The following is a 7,920-nucleotide window of genomic DNA, read 5'->3' as shown; positions in this document are numbered from 1 at the left end:
CGCGAATGTCCCAGTGTTTGCTAGACACCCTCTTTTTTAGTATATAAGCCTGGCAAAGAAAGCTAGCGATATAGACAGATAGATTGCAGAGATATGCAGAGAGATTAAAGAGATAGATAACTGAATCAAGCGAACAGTAGGCACGGTAAGCAAAGTGTGTGAATCACTGTTATTTATAGCGTGTGTTATAAAGGTTGTTAAGTTTAAAGTGACTGTGGAAATTCAGTGTACTAAAAAGTTGTATCAAGAAAGAATAAACTAGTTTTAATTAAGATAGGACTTGTATCGCTGAAGTTCCTTGGAAAGAATTTATACTGGAAATTAACAAACGAGCAGATACGTAACAATATAGAATAAGACCATTATTTACAGTACTGATATACAAATAATATGTTTGCGAACAAACAAAAATTATTATTTTTTGTTGTTGTTATAGAGCCAGTGTGCCTTGTGCAGTTCCCTCCTTTTCCAATCCAGGGTGAGTGTTTAGTTTTAGCATATTACATAATTCTATAGGATGGGAAGATCTAAGTGGTCTTGAATTTTTGTTGAATGAATATTTTCATGTATACTACAGAAACACGACATTAAGAGATAACTTGTTATATTGTAACACTAAAAATATTTTAGATGTAGCTTCTTTTCATTCTGAATATTAATATATTTATGGATTAATTAAAGATTAATTCACACCAATTGACTAGAGATACTTTCTTCCACAAGAAATCGAGACGATGATTGTTTACGGTTTAAGTTTGTTTGTATGTGCTTTGGCATCGTAGTCGAATAGTTTCAAGTTCGAGCCTTGCTTCTTACACGTTGTTGTGTCCTTCAGCAAGACACTTTACCGCAAATGTTTTAAATCTAACCAGCTATGTAATGGGTTCATTGGGTAGCTTGGGGTCAACCTGTAATGAACTGGCATCCCGTTCAGAGGAAGTGTGTCACCATTCCAATCCGCTTGTGTCATTGAAACCGGATCTCGGCACCGGCTCCTATGTGCCGTCTAGAAATCAGATGGGTTTGAATTCACAGTTGTAGTTTCAACACTTGTTTACAACATTTTGTTCAGTAATATAAATAGGATTTGCCTTTCTTCTCTTGTATGAATACATAAGCATAAAACAGCATTTTCAAATAATAATGGGAGGAACGATTCTCTACTATTTAATAAAACAAATATATTTATTATGATCCACATATTATCTCTTCTGTGAATAATACTTTATTAGGGTTACGGTTAGAGGAGATTTTAGAACCGGCCAAATCACAGACTCTTCTTCACAACAAACCTAACACTATTTTGTTTATATACGTTGTTTATTTATATATTAATTTATTTATTTTCGCCATATTTAGCTATTGGTTACTATTATGTTTCATTGTATTGTACCAAGTTTCAAATGAAAATAATACAAGGACGTAAAGATTGCTGCTTGACGCTCCAGCAACAGAACAAACAAAAACAAGACCAGTCTAGCATCAATCATATGGTATATAATTGCACAAACTAGCAAATAAACCATATCAACTACTATATTTTCAAAACAACTCTCAATTCATTAGAATTATTACAAGAAACTCAAAATAATATTAATGTTTTTAACTACAATAGTTGTAAACTTGCTATAAAGGCTTAACTAAGTAAAGCCTCTTATCTTTTAAATTTAAAACAACCGAATTTAGTTTAATAATATCAACTTGATACTAAAGAATAGTTCGAAATGTAGAAGGAAAAAAACAAAGTGAAATACTTGCCAAATTAAACTAAGGTTACTGACGACATATTTTAATTTGGCGAACACTCCACACTGCCTGTCTTCCACCACATTTTTTACTGGCCTCTTTTATTATTAAAATACAATAGAACAGGACTAATTTTTACTACCTGCTCGACACTACAACTATAGAAACAGGGCAAACAAATGTAAGACTGTTTATTTATGGCAAAGCTACTAAGGTTATCTGCCGCAGTACCTAATTTTGACAGCCAACCAAAGTGAAGGCATCCGGCTAGCAGCACACTTCGCCAACTCTTGGGCTACTCTTTTACTCTTGACTGATATACGAGCATGTTCGACTCTAGTTTTCGATCCCATGACCTGCAGATTGAGAGTATAGCATCCCAACCACCAAGCCATGTCACGACAAACTTAAGCCTAATTTCGAATAAAATACACAGTCTAAGTAAATTGATCCAAGTTGACTATTTTATTTTCAACACAATTCCAAATTAGTCAGAAGACATTTAAGAAACTAAGATGAATATTAATTAGGACTTAAATAACAGTAAAGATTTCAAAAGCTTATCTTACAATAATTGTCATCATTTTGTAATGTATTACCGGTGTAAACCATTATCGATATATATATATGTTTAAAGAAATCTTTAACTTATAGATACAATCATTAAACAGTTGGTCCGCTGTATAATATCGAATAATGCATTTGACGAAATATCATAACGTTATTCACATACCTAAATTAATTTAGGTTGCTATATGATGAAGTAAAACGCACTCAAAACCCTATAGACATTATAGGGATAATCGTTATTCGTTGATTTACTACACGTGGCGTTGCGTCATTCGACAAAGGGTAGCACATTTTATTTGTCAACTTTCAGTGAAGATATCTATGAACATTTTTATTAAGAATGCATCAGTTGTTGATAAGTGATGATTTTATTATTATCTTAGGTAAAATGGCAGTTTTCGGTACTCTGTGCTATATATCTCGTAAAAATTTCATTAAACGTCTGAAAGTCATTGAACGTGACATGGTTTTGATCATCTGTCAGCCCTCTTTCAAAATAGGGGCCTGGCATGGCCAGTTGATTAGGGCACTCGACTCGCAATCTGCAGGTCGCGGGTTTGAATCCTCGTCCCACCAACCATGCTCGCCCTTTCAGCCGTGGGGGCGTTATAATGTGACGGTCAATTCCACTATTCGTTGGTGAAAGAGTAGCCCAAGAGTTGGCGGTGGGTGGTGATGACTAGTTGCCTTCCTTCTAGTCGTACATTGCTAAATTAGGGACGGCTAGCGCAGATAGCCCTGGTGTAACTTTGCGCGAAATTCAAAACAAACAAACAAACTTTTAAACTAGTGCACTTAGTGATGCGCATGCTCAACAATATTGCTCAAATCTGCAGGGAAACGTGCAAAAACTTTATGTATTATAAAAATATTTACAAAATACTACTACTTCTTCATTAAAATGGATCAATGAATCTAGTAAACAATTACATTTACAATAAAAATATGCAGATTGATTCATAATTTATTATAATATAACTTTTGAAGAATTCGATGGATTCCATTTCAATCTAAAGAGTGTTTTTCGTCTAACAAAATCGTATAATCTTTGTCTAAAAAAAGAGATTAAGTTATGGATCAATCTGTACTCTTTGCTGTGGAATTTTCCTGGTAAACAATAAAAACTGCCATTACACAGGCAATAAATTATATATTCATTTCTAAAATAACACCTCGAGTTATCTTGCACTTTGAATTTGATAATGACAGCCTTGAATTAAAAGGGAAAACATATAGAATTTTAATGTTTGACACGTGAAACAGCTAAGGTAATTTTTAAAGGTAATTAGTATATTTTCTTTTCCTTTTTACTACATTGATAATATGTTACATCATCTTGGTCTTCAGCGCCCTCTTCTCTCTACATTTTATTAAAAAGCAACAGCTTTTTCCCTTCGTAAAACTTCTTCTATTTTCGAAGTGTTATAACAATAAAATAACAATTGAAAAATGTATTCTGTACGTGGGCGTAATTTCACGGGTGACATGTCGCTCGCACGTATATTTCGATAGAATATATATATATATATAAATGTAACCAAAGTTTTGTTTTTCATTTATTTCTAGCTCATCAGCTGTTTAGGAGCGGTAAGTAATACCTAAATTTGTTCCTTATTTCAGTTAAATTCAATTAGAGTATCGTTTACGAAGTACTGTCAAATTTTTAATTTTCATTTGTTACTCAAACTATAATTGTAAAAAGAGTTCTAAAGAACATTCCACTTAAACACCAACTAATATTTAAGTTTTGAATCTGGATATATTTGGTGTTTTGTGCTGTTTTCTTTCTTGTAATGCTAAAACATAATATGTAAGAAATACATAATATGCAAATTTGTTAAGAAAAATATCAATGATCATGTATGAATCTGTTTATACGTAGAAAATACCTTCTACACCTCCTTGGAAAGGTTTTTTTTTTTCAATTGTAAGTATTAACCCCTGTGTTGCCAGATATAACCTTGGCCCTTGACGGCTGTTTTTAGTTCATAATATATACATATATACAGTGAGATAATACGTACAAACGGTACCCAAAATAATTTGGAAAACATCTTCATTTATACTATGTTCGAAACAGCTATTGATTGTCGAATTTATTCTATTTTTGAAAACAGTTATTGAATATTGATAGTCGAACTTATACTATGTTCGAAACAGCTATTGATTGTCGAATTTATTCTATTTTTGAAAACAGTTATTGAATATTGATAGTCGAACTTATGCTATGTTCAAAACAGCTATTGACAATCCAATATATGGTTTATCAAGCCACTACAAATGTATTTAAGTCAGTAAAATACAAATTTTTGGCCACAAGTACATGTCATAATTCTTAGTTTGGCGCTGTTGACCATTAATATACTTTTATAAATATACTAACCAAATTGTCTTGTTCATAGCTTAATGTTGTTGTTTTGTATATATATTTCTGCTCTTGCTGTTTAGACAAGTGTGACTAACGTTACAACAGCTCAAGCTCAGTGTCTATTGAATGGATGTAGCCCGGTGAGTAGAATGTGGAGGATGATAGGAAAATTATAAGGATATTGAGAACATTTTTATTAGTGAGTGCACTTTGAAGGCTAACAAGAGTACTTAGACTGTTCAATATGACAGTAGATTCTTATAAACTTGTATACTGGTAAGTAAATCCCATCTTATTAAGAGTGCGTGAAATGTAAGTTGAACTTGTGAACACTAAATATAGAATAGACGGATATACACATTAGTGGATTTTAAAGATAGAACTTGTATGTTGTTAAAATTGTGTATCTGGTTAAAGTGGAACTTGTAAGTGTATAAAAACATCCACTCGCGATAGGACTTGTACACTGATGAATTGAACTTGTATGTTGTTAAAATCGTGTATCTGGTTAAAGTGGAAATTGTAAGTGTATAAAAACATCCACTCGCGATAGGACTTGTACACTGATGAATTGAACTTGTATGTTGTTAAAATCGTGTATCTGGTTAAAGTGGAAATTGTAAGTGTATGAAAGCATCCACTCGCGATAGGACTTGTACACTGATGAATTGAACTTGTATGTTGTTAAAATCGTGTATCTGGTTAAAGTGGAAATTGTAAGTGTATGAAAGCATCCACTCGCGATAGGACTTGTACACTGATGAATTGAACTTGTATGTTGTTAAAATTGTGTATCTGGTTAAATTGGAACTTGTAAGTGTATAAAAGCATCCACTCGCGATAGTACTTGTACACTGATGAATTGAACTTGTATGTTGTTAAAATCGTGTATCTGGTTAAAGTGGAACTTGTAAGTTTATAACGATAGGACTTGTACACTGATGAATTGAACTTGTATGTTGTTAAAATCGTGTATCTGGTTAAAGTGGAACTTGTAAGTGTATAAAAGCACCCACTCGCGATAGAACTTGTACACTGATGAATTTAACTTGTATGTTGTTAAAATCGTGTATCTGGTTAAAGTGGAACTTGTAAGTTTATAAAAGCATCCACTCGCGATAGAACTTGTACACTGATGAATTGAACTTGGATGTTGTTAAAATCGTGTATCTGGTTAAAGTGGAACTTGTAAGTGTATAAAAGCATCCACTCGCGATAGAACTTGTACACTGATGAATTGAACTTGTATAATGTTACGAGCATGTAGACCGGTTTTGTTTGTATGTTGAATTTCGGGCAAAGCTAGCTGTCCCTAATTTAGAAGTGATAGACTAGAGGAAAATCAGCTAGTCAACACCACCCACCCACCACCAACTCTTGGGTTGTTCACATTGAATAGATGAATTGATCGTCAAATTATAATATCCTCACGGCTAAAAGGTCGAGCATGTTCTGTAAGGAGATTCGAACTCGCGACCCTCAGATTGTAAGTCGAGCCCCCTAATATCAGGCCTGAAAAAAATTAATGAATAAAGGTCGTTTGTAATCTTAGCGCAAAGCTTAGCAATGTGATATTTGCACTACGTTCACTGCCGGAAATCGAACCCCAGATTTTCGCGTTGTAGGTCCAAAAACTTACCGCTAACCCATCGAGGAACTGTAGACCGGTAAGAATAGATTGTGTACTGATTACATGATTTTACAACTAGAAGTTACAGTTTGTAAAGAGCGTGTAAATTAGTCAGTAGGGCTCGAACAATCTTAATTAAAAACATTTAGGCATGTAGTCTGATGAGTACAACTTGCATGTTGTTAAAAGTATCTGAATTACGGTTCAAGTTTCTAGAATGTTAGCTATATAGAACATAGTGAGTAACCGTTGAATACACTTATAAGTGCCCAGACACTTGGTTAAAACTTGTAGCGTGAAGATCATTGAGTGAGATTTGTAGGTTGTTAAAAATATCTGAATTACGGTTCAAGTTTCTAGAATGTTGGCTATATAGAACATAGTGAGTAACCGTTGTATACACTTATAAGTGTACAGACACTTGGTTAAAATTTGTAGCGTGAAAATCATTGGGTGAGATTTGTAGGTTGTTAAGAGCGTGTAAAATAATGAGTAGAACTTGTAGACTATTAAAATTGCATAGAACTAATATCCTGTTAAGTGTGCATAGACTAATGAGTACAACTAATATACGTACTTCTGATTTGGCGTCTCATGACATTCATTTAATGCATGTTGTTTAATATTTGACTGCCTTATCTTGAACCAGTCTGTTCTCTAATTCTGGACTTAAAGTTTCTAATTGTATAACTTTGTGCTTAACTACAAACAAACAAACATATTTTAAACATTCAAAACAATACACACAAATTCAACTACTGAAATATGAAACAAGAAAAAAAGAGGTAACAGTCAGTATTACTTAATAAACAGCATAACGATAGTTTGTGGATTTTAAAAGGATATGTTGATTGTTTTGTTGGTAATCGAAAAGCTACACAATAAGCTATCTGCGTTCTGCACACCCCAAGTATCGAAACCCGGTTTAACATTATGAGCCTTCGGACTTACCGCTGAGTCACCGAGGGCTTTAAACGAATAAATGGTTTCTAAAGAGCAAAATTAATAATAACACAAAATAATAAAAGACTAGAAATAATAAAGAAAACATATTTGATGACATAACCTAACTTGAAACGTTCTAATACTAATTCTTTTACATGCTGTCCTAATCAGATTATTCTAAATTGTTCGAAATATCTTTTAAATGAGGTGAAGAAAAAAGTGCTACCTAGAGATTTACATTTTGGATTAGAAATCAAAAAACTTGAGGTATTGGGATTATTTGGTAGATTTTGAACAAAGTTTACATCAACTTAAAACCTTGATCCTTGTATTCTGGTTTTACATAAGATTAATTTTATTATGATCTTCGTCCATTGAGTTTATAAGATAAATAGTACTCCTACTGGTTTAATAAAAGAATTCAATAACATCGAAACGTCTTGATAAAAATTAATTTCCAAATAACATTAATTTATTAAAAGTATTTGAACAAACAGTATTTGTCTCCAGATATAAATATTACAGTTAATAAACATAAAGTGTTTATTTCCTCACATTTTACAGGAAAACAATCTTTTGAAATTAAAAAGAAAAGAAAACCTGGTTGAATACTCAGAAGGTCCTGCGTGTTTGAAGTTAAGTACAAAGCTATACAATACGC

This window comes from Limulus polyphemus, unplaced genomic scaffold (assembly GCF_000517525.1).
Source record: "Limulus polyphemus unplaced genomic scaffold, Limulus_polyphemus-2.1.2 Scaffold587, whole genome shotgun sequence".
NCBI lineage: Eukaryota > Metazoa > Arthropoda > Merostomata > Xiphosura > Limulidae > Limulus > Limulus polyphemus.
This window is presented reverse-complemented; position numbering follows the sequence as displayed.